We start from the raw sequence: 12,578 nt of genomic DNA, 5'->3' as shown, positions 1-12,578 counted from the left end.
CACTTGATAAAGTGGATAATAATGATGTGCTGTCAAGTCCCTTCTATATAGGGTGACCCTTTCTGGGGTTTTCTAGGTAGAGCATACTCAGAAGAGTTTACCATTCCTTTCTTCTGGGGAAACTCTGGGATTGTGCAGTTGTCCCAAGGCCGCACAGACTGGCTACTCTCCTGGGAGGCACAGTGGTGAACAAACTTCTATCCTCTGGTTCCACAGTCGGAGATACCTAACTCATTGAGCTATTCAGCCAGCTATTCCCTCTCTAGGAAGCTGGTAATTATACTCAGGAAGGGCCCCAGAACTGCTTACATCTTGTGCCAGACAGAAATATATGCAAATGTGAGCCTCATGTTTTGTAGAAAGCATTTTTTTAATTAGTGCTGTCAAGCGACCTTTAGCCCTAGTTTGATTTGCAGAAATCAAATAAATGAAATGTTTCACAGCATGCAAACATACATTATCCCATGCAGACATCACACTGCTGATAAAGCCATATATACAGTGGCTATTTAACCTATTTCAAACACCAGGCTGGCACTTAGAATGGAAGGGAACACCCTGCCGTAACATCTGGAAGAAACTCAATGCATCTTTCTGCTCCACTGCTGACCACTCAGTTCTTGAATTGCTGCAGTAAGGCTCTGTTACAAGTATTTTAAAAAAGAGAAATATTGTTACAACACAATTATTTATATCACTATAAGTCTTTATACCCAAAACTGTGCTCACGACCCAGGGTCCAATCCCAGGTAGCTGGCCCAAGGTTGGCTCAGCTCTCCATCCTTCCGAGGTTGGTAAAATGAGTACCCAGCTTGCTGGGGGGGGGGGGGCAATGTGTAGCCGGCAAAATTAACTTGTCAACCACCGCGAGACTATTTGAAGTGCTATGGGGTGGTGTATAAGCTTTGCTTTTTGCTTTATCCTCCCCACTCTTCCCCTTCACCATTCTCCAGCCTACGGTCTTCTTGGCTCCAGAAGTTTCTCTCTTCGTTTTGTCAAAGTCCCTCTACTACCATGACCTTTCTCCTTTCTTGTCCAGTACACCAAGACAGGAAAACGCAGAAACAGTTAATCATCCATCCGAAACAGAAGATAAGCACTTTACATTTATTGCTACTTTCAGGTGCAGTATCATTTTACTCCTTTTGGCTATGATCTGATGCATTTGATCTTTCTGTTTAATGCTTGCTTCCCCCATTAACTTCTTCTACAGGCTACTGTATTTTGATATAAAAAAGCGCGCGCGCACACACACACACACACACACACACACACACACACACACACACACACACAGAGATATCCATTATCAGTACCTCAGAGCTTGAATCTAAAAGGGATATGAAGGCTTTTGCTGTCATTTAAAAAACATTTCCTCCACCTCCAATAGACATTGTTCATAACAAGCCTTTGAAAGCTTGCAGTTAAGACCTCTTCCTGTTGCACATTGTGTTGTATCCAACATCTTTGTGTTTGTGTGCATGCGTGCACGCATGTTTGCAGGACATCAAGTTGCTTCCAATCTATAGCAACCCTACTGGGGGTTTCAAGGAATATGAAATATTTAACTACTGGTTTTACCAGTGCCACCCCCAATGAGTTTCTGTGGCTGAGCAGGGTTTTGAACCCACATCTCCTGAGTCCTACTTTATCACTTTTTCCACAATACCACACTGGCAGGTCATACATACATATATACATGCATGCATGCATGCATGCATGCATACATACATACATACATACATACATACATATGTATTATATTATATTATATTATATTATATTATATTATATTATATTATATTATATTATATTATATTATATTATATTATATTATATTATATTATGTAAGAAGAAGAGGTAGAGTTAAAAACCAGAGCTAGGAAGTATTATTTTTCAGACAACAAGTCCCAGATGCTCCTAACCAAACTATGCTGAGTGGGAGATTCTGGAAGTTGTGGTCTTCCATAATTTTTCCAATCTCTGTTAAGAAGAAATGTTGAGTTATGTTTTCCTAGGATTTCTCCCCTTTTTTCTGCCAGGACAGATAGTACTACTTTTATTATTGCTGCAAAATGAAAGCAGAAGCAGATAATAAATGGCTGACCGATGGATCGTCCTTTGGACCTCTGGCAGGAGGGGATAAAGCCTCTGTATTTTTTTTCTGTATTGGAATATTTCAGACCAGTAGCAGCCTATCAATCTCAAATATATTTCTTAGATAAGATGAGAGAGTTTTGAGGGGGAAAAGCGAGAAGGAGTTTTTCTGCAAAAAAGGAAATAGCAATTTACTGTTGGTATCTTTACAAATGATGTTGTGAGACATGCAGATAAGGAGGCCCTGGCTCCCTCGGGAGGGTTCAAAGAAACAGTGGGAAACTAGAGGCATCAAGCCCAGCAAGAGATACTGAAGTCATAAGCCTGGCTTTTAACTGAGTTTGTTTAGCTTCCAAAAGAGCCGACCAATCAGGCTGGTGATAGCACTGGAATTTTGAGGGCGACGACATCAGCTTTTTTCCAAGGAACAGATAAATTATAACATTGCGGCCACTACCCTGCTTATAGTTATGTGTGGGTGTGCAAAGGAGAAGTTGTATATATGTGGGTATGCAAAGGAGAAGAAAATTCAAGGGGCTCAGCAGTTTCCTCCTTTTCTTGTGTACAGTAAGTGTTGCTGAAAGACCTCTGGGTGAACAAGGAGAGGCAGAGGGATGAACCTAGACAGATGAAGGTATGTAAAAGATCTCAAGCTCTGGGGAAGAACCATAGCTCAGTGGTAGAGCACACGCTTGTGTGCAGAAGGTCTCGGGCATTGTCCCAATTTGGATTAGGAAAGACTTTGGCATACTTCAAAGCCAATCAGTAGAGGTCTAGGGCCAGGGGTGGCACAGCCAGGGCAACATTTGACTATTCAGATGTCTTGGTTTACAATTCCCACAACCCCCCCACTCTGCATGGTCAATGGCAAGAGATTGTGGGAGCTGTTGTCTGAAAGGGAGCTGCCATCCAAGAACATGTGGAGGGCCACATGTGCCCAGTTGTTGATTTCATCCAATCTTGCCATCCTTATTTTAATCAGGAAAGTTATAAGTAGACATACACAAGTCTACTTACAGTAGACTTTGGCCTCATTAAAAGGAGTTTTTAAACATGACCCGCCACCAGCACCAGCTGGCTTCTACAGAGCCTTGGGTAGATCAAATTGTAAGCACAAAACAAGGGAAATAATGACAGATCTTAGGAGAGAAATCCTCTGAGTCCACTGCAGCAGAAAACAAGGTCTTCTCTCATCTTAAAGGCTAGCAGATTTATTGTGGCACATGATTTCATGGAGCAGAATCTATTCTGATTACTGTGTGGAACGGTTTTCTGAACTGACACATACACCGTTGGGTGTTGGAGCGGACGTAGGGATACTGAGACCAAAGGAGTACGAAATTCAGGAGGACTAGGAAGTGTGTAATGTTCTGTGTAAAGGCAAATGGGAGAGTTCTAATTGTTCGACACTCACCCTTATTTCTGAAATTATGAACTTCTGCTCACTCGATTTTTACGGAGAATCCAGACATTCCACACTTCATTGGTCCCAATAAACGTGTTCAACTGAATATGAATCGGCACTCCTTTGCAATGCATGGAGCTGGGAGAAGGACTAGGAGTTAGTCAGAAAGCACAGGCCGGAGCCCCTCCCCTGCACTTAGCCCTTTGTGTGAAGAAGAATGTCTGCATACAGAAAATATCACTGAATCTGTACCACATTTTAGTGTCTATCTCTTGTTGTCTCTCTGTTTCTTCCACGCTAATATGTAAGATTTTTCAAGTCGGGCGTATCCAGTGTGCTCAGATTGTGGAGGCTATTCAGGGTTCCTGTATCTATAATTAAAAGCTTCCTCTTTGATAGTTCTGACTTTTTTGTTGCTTTCTGTTAGACACAGCAGCAAGAATACTATTGAAGACCTAGCTAATTTCCCCTCGGTGCCTATCTAAATTTCCCTCTTGTCAATTTTTCTTCTCTTGAAGAAGAGGCTTGAATTACTCATTTCTTTGTTTACTTCTTCCTAGTTTATACAACGTAGTAGCTTTCATAAAAGGACAGAGCCTGCCACGAAGGTTCAGCTGACCAGTTCACACATACAAATTAGTTTGCTTTAAAACTCATTTTAAAGCAACTTGTATGTTCCTTCTTGTGTATTGCAAAAAGTGCCATAATGACTGGGGAAATGCCTGTGGGCTATTTCAGCATATAGATCCTTGTTCACCTTAAGGTATTTCTCACTGCAGTTCCATACACAAGGACCACATAAGGAACAAATGCTGATAGTTTCCATGGGTGAATCCAGGGTAGATGACAAATGAAATGATGTTCATCATCTTTCTTAAATCTCTGAGAAAAAAGGATTAGGAGCATACTTGCTAGTGTAGATGTGTTAAATTTTTCTGTTGTTCTTATTGATGTTCTTTGTGTTTTTTGGCTGAAATCCACTAGTAAGTTACAACCAAGGGTAGGCCTATTAAACTTATGGAAGAGATGACTCACCAAATCCACATTGATTCAATGGGCTTACTCTAGTTGTGAGTTACTACTGGATTTTGGTCATTATTTATAAACAGAATGCTCTTTTGTTACCACAGGAAAGGCCCCTCAGACATTCTGGTCTACAAATCAGTTCCTACAGTCATAACCATTGGTCATTGTTCATTTCGTTTAGTCGTGTCCGACTCTTCGTGACCCCATGGGATGGCCAAAGTACTGGAGCCTCAGGTTCAGGATCTGTCCTTCTGGTCATTATTAGCTGGGGCTAATTGGAGCTGTATTCCAAACATCTAGAGAGTGTCAGTATACTTGTGTCTAGGCATGTCCTTGAGCCTAACACAATGGTTTGGGTTGGTTCCATCTGGAACCTGGGATACAAGCCAGTGAGCAATCCTCTCACATACATCATGCAGGACCAAAGAAAAGCAGCATCAGAACATTGCTTTCCTCTTCCAGAGCTCCCTGTTTGATTCAATGGGCTCCACAGAGGACAGCCTCCCCATGCATGGTACTCCAGGAATGCTCTAGTCACATGGCTAGTGAGTCTAACTGGTCTTGTGGGCTTATGGAGAAAGGATGTTATAGCCTTCCCTTATACTAGAGGTGGGCACCTGTGGTCATTCAGATATTTTTGAACTACAACTCCCATATCCACTACTGTTAGCCTTGCTGACTATGGATGATGGACATTGTGAAACAAAATGTCCACCCTCCACCCTGTATAAGTTCTACCTGCCTGCCTGCTCAAGGTGTCTGCATTTGCATTTCACAGGAAACCATATTTTAGTAAATCTTTTCAGACATTTTTGTTAAACTGAGTTGGGTTACTTAAGGTCTATGAGCTGGGTTGTCATAATCTAAGAGGGTGTTACCGTCATCTGTATCAAAATATGTATAAAATACAAGAGGCTGTTTTATATGTATAGGCACAGAGAACCATGAATATTTACAGCCAGATTTCATTGACTTGAAAAATTATAAATTATTATTACAAAGGCTGGTGGGTCTTTAGGAGCATACACTGCTGAACTGCTGGAACAAATAACAGAAAAGATAAAAACTTTGCAATTAGTCGTTGGGCCCTTTTCAAAGCTTTGCCAATTTGTGCCAATTAGTCACATTCCTGCATTCGGGGACTTGGAGAATAGAGGTTTTAATGCATTCTTATCTTTCCCTCTCTGTAACTTCTTCAGGTTTACAGCCATTGTGATCTTTTCTGCCCCATTTCTTGTTCAGATTGGAATAATTTGTCATCAGTGGGTCGACAGTTCCTTAACTACTCTTACCTTTGAAATAAAAAGCATGACAGTTGCTTGGAAGGTTATCTCCAGGGCCTTACAAAGTAGACAACTATTGAATGCTTAGAAGTTAAAGATGGGAAGAAAGCTAGAAAGCGCTCATAAAGTGACCCATAAAATCCGAGATACCAGCTTTTTATAGGGAGAGGGAGGACAGATTTTCCCATAACATTTTTACTCAGCAGCTATTTAAAGATGCCAAATGAGGATGAGGTTGTTGCATCCTGCTGTGATGTTTTTAATAAGGTTTTCTGTTGGGAGGGTTCTGGAATTGCTCCCCAAGTGCTGTGCAAGCTATATACAGTTTGATTAAACAATGGCCATCAGCACAGTAAATTTTAAAAAGGGGTGGGAGCCTCTTAAGTCTAAGGTGTGTTTCTAAAGCTCAAATGCTATTTTCCTGGTATAAATGGATGAAGTTCACTGATGAAGTTCAGCCAATAGCCAGCACTTATTATACTTTATCCACAGACTCATATTTGGCTTAGAAAGAGAACGAGGACAACTATATTGCAGCAGAGTATTGTATGAGTGTGTTATGTACCATCAAGCTGGAACTCACTTATTGTGATCCTAACAGGGTTTTCAAAGTAAATGAAAGACCTAAGGAGTGACTTTACCAGTTCCCTTCCTCACTAAATTTCTTTGGCCAAGTGGGATTTGAATCCGGATTTCCAGAGTCCTAGTCCACCACTCTATCCTTTGCTGCCAGCAGCTCAGTCTGCTGGATAGGGTGCATGGCTTCCAATGATTTCTCTTTCCTAGAGAAATTGCTGAGTGCCTTTGATTTTAAAAAAATTAACTCCATTAATGCCAGAGGGAACGTTAAAGATGCTAGACAGTGTCACTCAAAGCTAGAGATAACTAGGAAAGACTTGCTATGCTGTCTGGTCACCCGCAGATCATACAAAAAAACTCTACCCCATTTTTCCACATTTCTCCGAAAACAGGCCACATCCTCATTTGGTTCTACAGCTCCTTAAGCCCCTCATTGTTGTGGATGCAGTCCAGGGCTTCCAAGATGGAAGGTCAACATTTCCCATCTTTGCTGCAAGCAAAGCAACTTTGGAAAACTCAACAGTGGCCAGAGGCTTGGAAAAGATCAGTCTACATCCCAAACCCCAAAAAAGAGAACAAATCTATCCATTTTGAAGGAAATCGACCTGAGTGCTCACTGGAAAGACAGATCCTGAAACCGAGGCTCCAATACTTTGGCCATCTCATGAGACAGGAAGGCTCCGGTCCATGCTCCAGTCCATGGGGTCACAAAGAGTCAGACACAACTTAATGACTAAACAACAACAAAACAACAAAATAATATAGAGCTGATAGAGCCTCAAGGTTTCAAGTTGGAGAAGGTGTACTGATTTTAAAGCTTGCCACTGAAACAGTAGAAGAAATATCCGAGTCTGCTCCCAGCTAAGGGCAGATCTACCAATGAAGCTTAAGCTTCTGGGCCCCTAATCTTGGAGGGCCTCCAGAAGTGGTGTTAGTCTACTTTTAAGGTGGTGATCTCTTGTGGAATAATTCCACTGCAGAAGATCATAATGGTTACCCAGACCTTGTTGCTGGTTGGGAAGCCCTCCATATAACAGTTCAAGCTTCATGGCCCTCAAAAATATAGGTCCGCCCTTAGACAACCCCCCTCCCATGCTGTGAGTGTGTGTGTCTGCATGTCCATCACTGCACACCATGTGGGAGGAGAGGAGAAACAAGCAGTCTTTTGAGACCAACAGCAAACCCACTGCACCAAAAAAAGGGGGGGGGGGAATGGGTCACTCCTTAAGGTTTTACTTGAGTGAGTTTAGTAAACAGCAACCTCACTGTTGATGTCCTGAATCCATGCCCTTTTTTTTCTCAAGGGAGGACCAGCTTAAAAAAGGGTTAAGGTGCAATCACCCCAAACATAAAAAAGGAGGGACGTGCAGGCAAGATGAGAGGAGGAAGCTTTCCTGAAGGTCAGAAAGCAGGACAGCTTTTCCCCCAGTCTTACTGCGAGGGCCCACTCCACCCCATTTGTGTGTGTGTGTGTGTGTGTGTGTGTGTCCTCCTTTGAGAGACAACTTGCAAGCAGTGTGAACCCCTCCTTCCCCCTCCCAGACTGCCGGCCTTTTCCTGTCTCTCTGTCTCTCAACCTCTCCCTCCCACTGAGCCCATCCGTCCTCTGCTCTGTCAGGCACCGGAGAAGATGGATGGCATTTGCCTATTGCTGGTCAGAAAGGGGGAGCAAAGGGCCATCTGTTGCTGACTGAGAACATCCCCTGAACAAAGAGGGAATGAGAGGAGAGTCCTGTGACTGTCCCCCCCAGGGAAGCTGCAACACTCATCAATCACCCAAAGCAGACTCAGTGAGCCAGATACTGCCCAGGCCTTCCCCAGGCCCTCAAAGTTTGCTGCACCCCATAGCAAAGGAGAAATTTCCTTCACTCCCTAAACTCCCCCCCCCCCCATGCTCTGGATGGCATTCTTTGTCGTGCTTGCCTTCACAGTCTCTTGAAGCTAGGTGTATTTTAAAATCTATTTCCCCACCGAAATAGATTTTAAAAGATGGTGTCTTTTCACATTGTCATTAAGGGCAAATTGTGCGGCACGGCCTCTTCCCTGACACCCAATTGTTCTGACACAGGAAGTTACTTTGCTCCAAAGGTTTGTAGATCCGGCAAGCAAAGAACAGTAGATATTTATGATGCCGGAAAGGAGGTCCTTCCTTCCATTCTTCACTGAAAATACGTAGAACCTGAGGTTCTGTTTGAAGCACAGGCTAAGGTACTGAAAGTGGATTTAGAGAAGGAGCAAGAGTTAAAATTTGGAACGAAGATACCTGTAACTGAAACAGCTCAACCCCACCCCTTTCTTGCAGGAACAGAACAATAAAGGAAAATAGATGTTGGTCACTATCATGTTTATTGCTATCATATTCAGATTTTTTTTCTCTTGAAGTTCCTGCCATAGTTTATTGTATGCCCCTTCCACACTAGTTTTACTCTTCCCTCCTCTTCCTCCCTCCCTCCCTCTTTCTTTGGTCTTAACCCTTGCAGCCTGTTGTGGCGGGAGTCTTCCACTCCTGTGTGAGCATATTAAGGGACCCATCGGGGACAGAGCTTTATGTCTCCCTGTCTGTCACATGCACATGCTGTGAGAATTCTTCATAATACATTCCCTTTCCATCCTGTCATCCTTGCATCAGGAAACATATACAGTGAACAAAACATATCAAACATATCCCCTGGACTGGGGATGATGGTAGCTGTGGAGGATTCAGGTTATAGAAGGCTATGCATCCTCTTCATTTCCTCTGCCCATTGTGCTAATCACCTCCTTGTATTTATGTTGTTTATTTTGTAGCTTTAGAATGTTTTTCATTATTTTTGTACACATTCTATACCTTTGATACAAGTTCTATAGCTTTAAAACTTGTGTATCATATTATATTCCTGATCTGAACATTCCAGTGTTAACACAATCAGAGTTTTCCACATTGATCAAGCCTATGTAAGGGTCTGTTGGGAGCCAAATACTTGGTGTAAGGAATCGTAGAATACGATTCTTCAAACAACATGCAAAGTTTCAAAACATCGCTTTAGAACTATGTGAATTAGAACTTGCTGACTATGAACCCAAAGAGTTAGGAAAAGACAATATAGCCGCCTAGAGTGGTCGAAATGACTAGATAGGGTATAAATAGAATAAATAAATAAAATTAAAATGATGTAGCAGCAGCATTTAGTGACTCTGTTGAGACCCCCACCCCTTGCCATTACAAATTTAAATTAAAGAACTCAATAAATATGAACTTCAGCTATAGCAAATATATAAAGTCAGTTGGAATAAACTTCTGTCATTCAGAAAAGGGAAGGGGCTGATAAATTTGCTGCAGAGCTCCTTCTTATTACATGATGGTTATTTTACAAGAAACAGGGATGTCAATACAAATTAATAAGGCAGAGGAGTCTCAATTACAAAATCAATGTTTTCTGATTTAGAGAGCGATGTAAACCTTGTTCTTGTTGTTGTCTAGGTAGATTGGCTTCCCTTTCCTCTTTTAGAAAAAAAATTAGTAATAAACTGCAGAAAGTGAGACTTGTAATCTGGAACGTGGCAATTCCCCTGGAGCCACTAGAGTGGTTGCACCCAACCTCCCTTCTCTCAGCATCGACATGATTCCCACACGGCAAAGAATCATTATAGACCAAATGAAGTAATCCTTTGATAAAGTACCATCATTTATTTGAAAAGTGTAGCCTTGCCATTAAAATGCAAATGAAATGAGTGCTAATATATTAACTTTGGATAGGAGCTGAAATGTTTTATGACAAGTGTGCTTTCATGTGGAATTTACTTAAGTGCTAACAGTGGACTCCTTAGGGGGAGTAATACCCAGCTGTGGATGTTTGTTTATTGAAGATATTAATGAAGGACAGTGATTGAAGTGTTTGAGTCTTCTCACAGTCTTTCATTAGTTCTCTGATCCTTAATCTGAAACTGAGACTTCTCTCCCTCTCTTCTTCCTGAAGGGATTCTGACTGAAAAAGATGGTTGTTTGATCTGAGATGTCTGAAGTCCACAGAAGAGCTGAAACATATTTGACAATAACAAAGTTTCCACCCTCTTATGTCATCTAACACAATGTATATGAGCTATCTAGCCAGTATTTAATTTCTAAAAAGAGCAGTCAGTGGTTGAAAGCATGCCCTGAAGAGTCTCGTGCTCTCAATTCCAAAATATGTTGTAAATTTCAGATGGAAGGAAGTGGGTTGTGGCTGTCTGAACATCCTCAGGAGGGCACCGCTGAATAGTGTCTTCTTGTATTCCTTGGCTGGTTCCTCCACTTTACGGGCAGGTTCTGAAGCAATGGTATCCATAAATGTAGTGAAGAAACTCATAATCCAAGGGTGCCTAGGTTTTCCCTTAAAAATAAATGAATAAACGAATAAACGAATAAACAAAGAAACAAACAAAGAAAGAAAGGGTGGTAACCCTGTGGTGTTGTGGATAGAGTAACAGACTAGGACTCTGGAGATCAGGGTTCAAATCCCCACTTGGTCATGGAAGCTCAGAAGGGGTGTGGAATGGCTAAAATCACTCCTTAAATTTCTCTCATACCTTGAAAACCCTATTAGGATTGCTATAAATTGGTTCCAACTTCATGCCACCTAACTAACTAACAATGTAATATCCTATTATCAAAATGCAGAATGGGAAAGAAATGTAATTGCTGCCATGACAGGCTCTCTGTTATGTGACCAGCTGCATGATCCATCTTGCAGCCAGTATGAGAATGGTCACGCTACAAGGATCCTGCTGGTGCTTATGTCATTTCCCATCTGCTTTGCCTTTCAGCAACAGAATAAAAACCAAAATCTTCAGCACAAAGGTTGCCACCCAATAGAGGTTTTTCAACTGCAGCTCTCATCAACCTTTTCCAACATAGCCAATAACAAGGGATGCTTGAACTTCTACTCTAGCAACAGCTGGAGGGCCACGACGTTCACTGAACTCTGCTTTAGCAGCTAACTTTAACTACCTTGGATCGATTGTTGATTTTCAGATATGTGCACGTGCTATTGTGTCCATTCATTTTGCAAGCTCTTCTGTTTCAGGGCTTTTAGCCAATGAACAAAGACTGTACGTTACTGACATTTTAGGAAATCAAAGTAGTCAGCTAGATAAAAATTAGGCTACAGTAACATGCCCGTTTGGGGGGTGGGGGGCAAGGAATATCCTAGTTCTCTTTTAAGCCAATTTATAGTCTCCCATGGTGGAGGAGTGCTGCTGCCCTACTGCAAGCTTTTCGGAAATCCAGCTTTTTAGTGAAGCTATGAAAAACAAAAGATATTGGTAAAAATAGGAGTCTACCATCTTTCTGACTTAAGTCTTGTGCTCCAAAAAAAGTGCCCTCCACAGTCCACAAACATTTCTTTTAAATGACACTGCTAATAAAATCATGCCAATTGTTATTATCTCTCTATTTCACAAGCAGAGCTTTTAGCTGTGAGAGCACGAATTGTGTCAAGACAGCCCTGCAAAGAAGCCTAGTTTTCTACTCATGCTGCTGGGATGGAGGGAGCAGGGAGTTAGTGGGGAAGAATGACAACTCTGTGGTAGTGTTGTTATTCAGGGGTTTTTTTGTGTTTTTTTAGGGAAATCTTATGGCGGGAGAAAGCACTGCCATCAGTTGTAGCAGCAGTTCAACGAATTAAGGGCTGGAAGGAGCAAGGGAAGGAAGTGGGAAACAGGGAAAGAACTGAGACTTTTGGCTGTAGGTGGAACGTCTGTTCTGCCTGCTGAGAAGTAATGGAGGCATAGACCACAACAAAGAGCCTCGGAAAAGTTACTGTTGGGGTTATGGTCTTCACAATCTTCTAGCCAGCATGGATGCTGGGTAGATAAACCTCAGAGGCACAGTCTGAAAAAGGCAACTTTCTCAAGCTATTGTAATCAACATGTTTCTTGGTGGCCTGGTCTTCCCAGTTCAATAGATCTGATGCTCAAGCCCCAGAAACTGTACATTGCTTGACGGTCTTACATCCCACCCTCAACCCCAGAAAAATGTCTGGGTTTATCACTGTTTGGAGACTGTTTGATTCCCAGTTTGTATTAGGGTCAGTATCACATTTTTTCCTGTTGCTTTCAAATTTCTGGCAGTGCTTGATCCATTAACTTCTTCTATGGCACTTTCTCATATGTTTTCTTCACAAGGTGTTTGAACTCTGTTACTGAGATCACAAAAGATTTTTTATCAAAGG

General features: G+C 41.9%; 1 long non-coding RNA gene across 4 annotated transcripts in view; it reads left to right on the top strand.

Annotated features, from left to right (window-relative positions):
* Nucleotides 1–2,162: 2,162 nt before the first annotated feature.
* The window catches only part of LOC140704539 (uncharacterized), a 61,172-nt gene continuing 50,756 nt past the window's right edge, over nt 2,163–12,578 (top strand). For all 4 annotated transcript variants that reach the window (XR_012083776.2, XR_013541985.1, XR_012083777.2 and 1 more), the window contains exon 1: nt 2,163–2,731. This is a non-coding gene — a long non-coding RNA (uncharacterized LOC140704539). The remainder of the gene's footprint in view (nt 2,732–12,578) is intronic.

The sequence above is a fragment of the Pogona vitticeps genome, chromosome 2 (genome assembly GCF_051106095.1).
Source record: "Pogona vitticeps strain Pit_001003342236 chromosome 2, PviZW2.1, whole genome shotgun sequence".
NCBI classification, from domain to species: Eukaryota; Metazoa; Chordata; class Lepidosauria; order Squamata; family Agamidae; genus Pogona; species Pogona vitticeps.
This window is presented reverse-complemented; position numbering and strand designations above follow the sequence as displayed.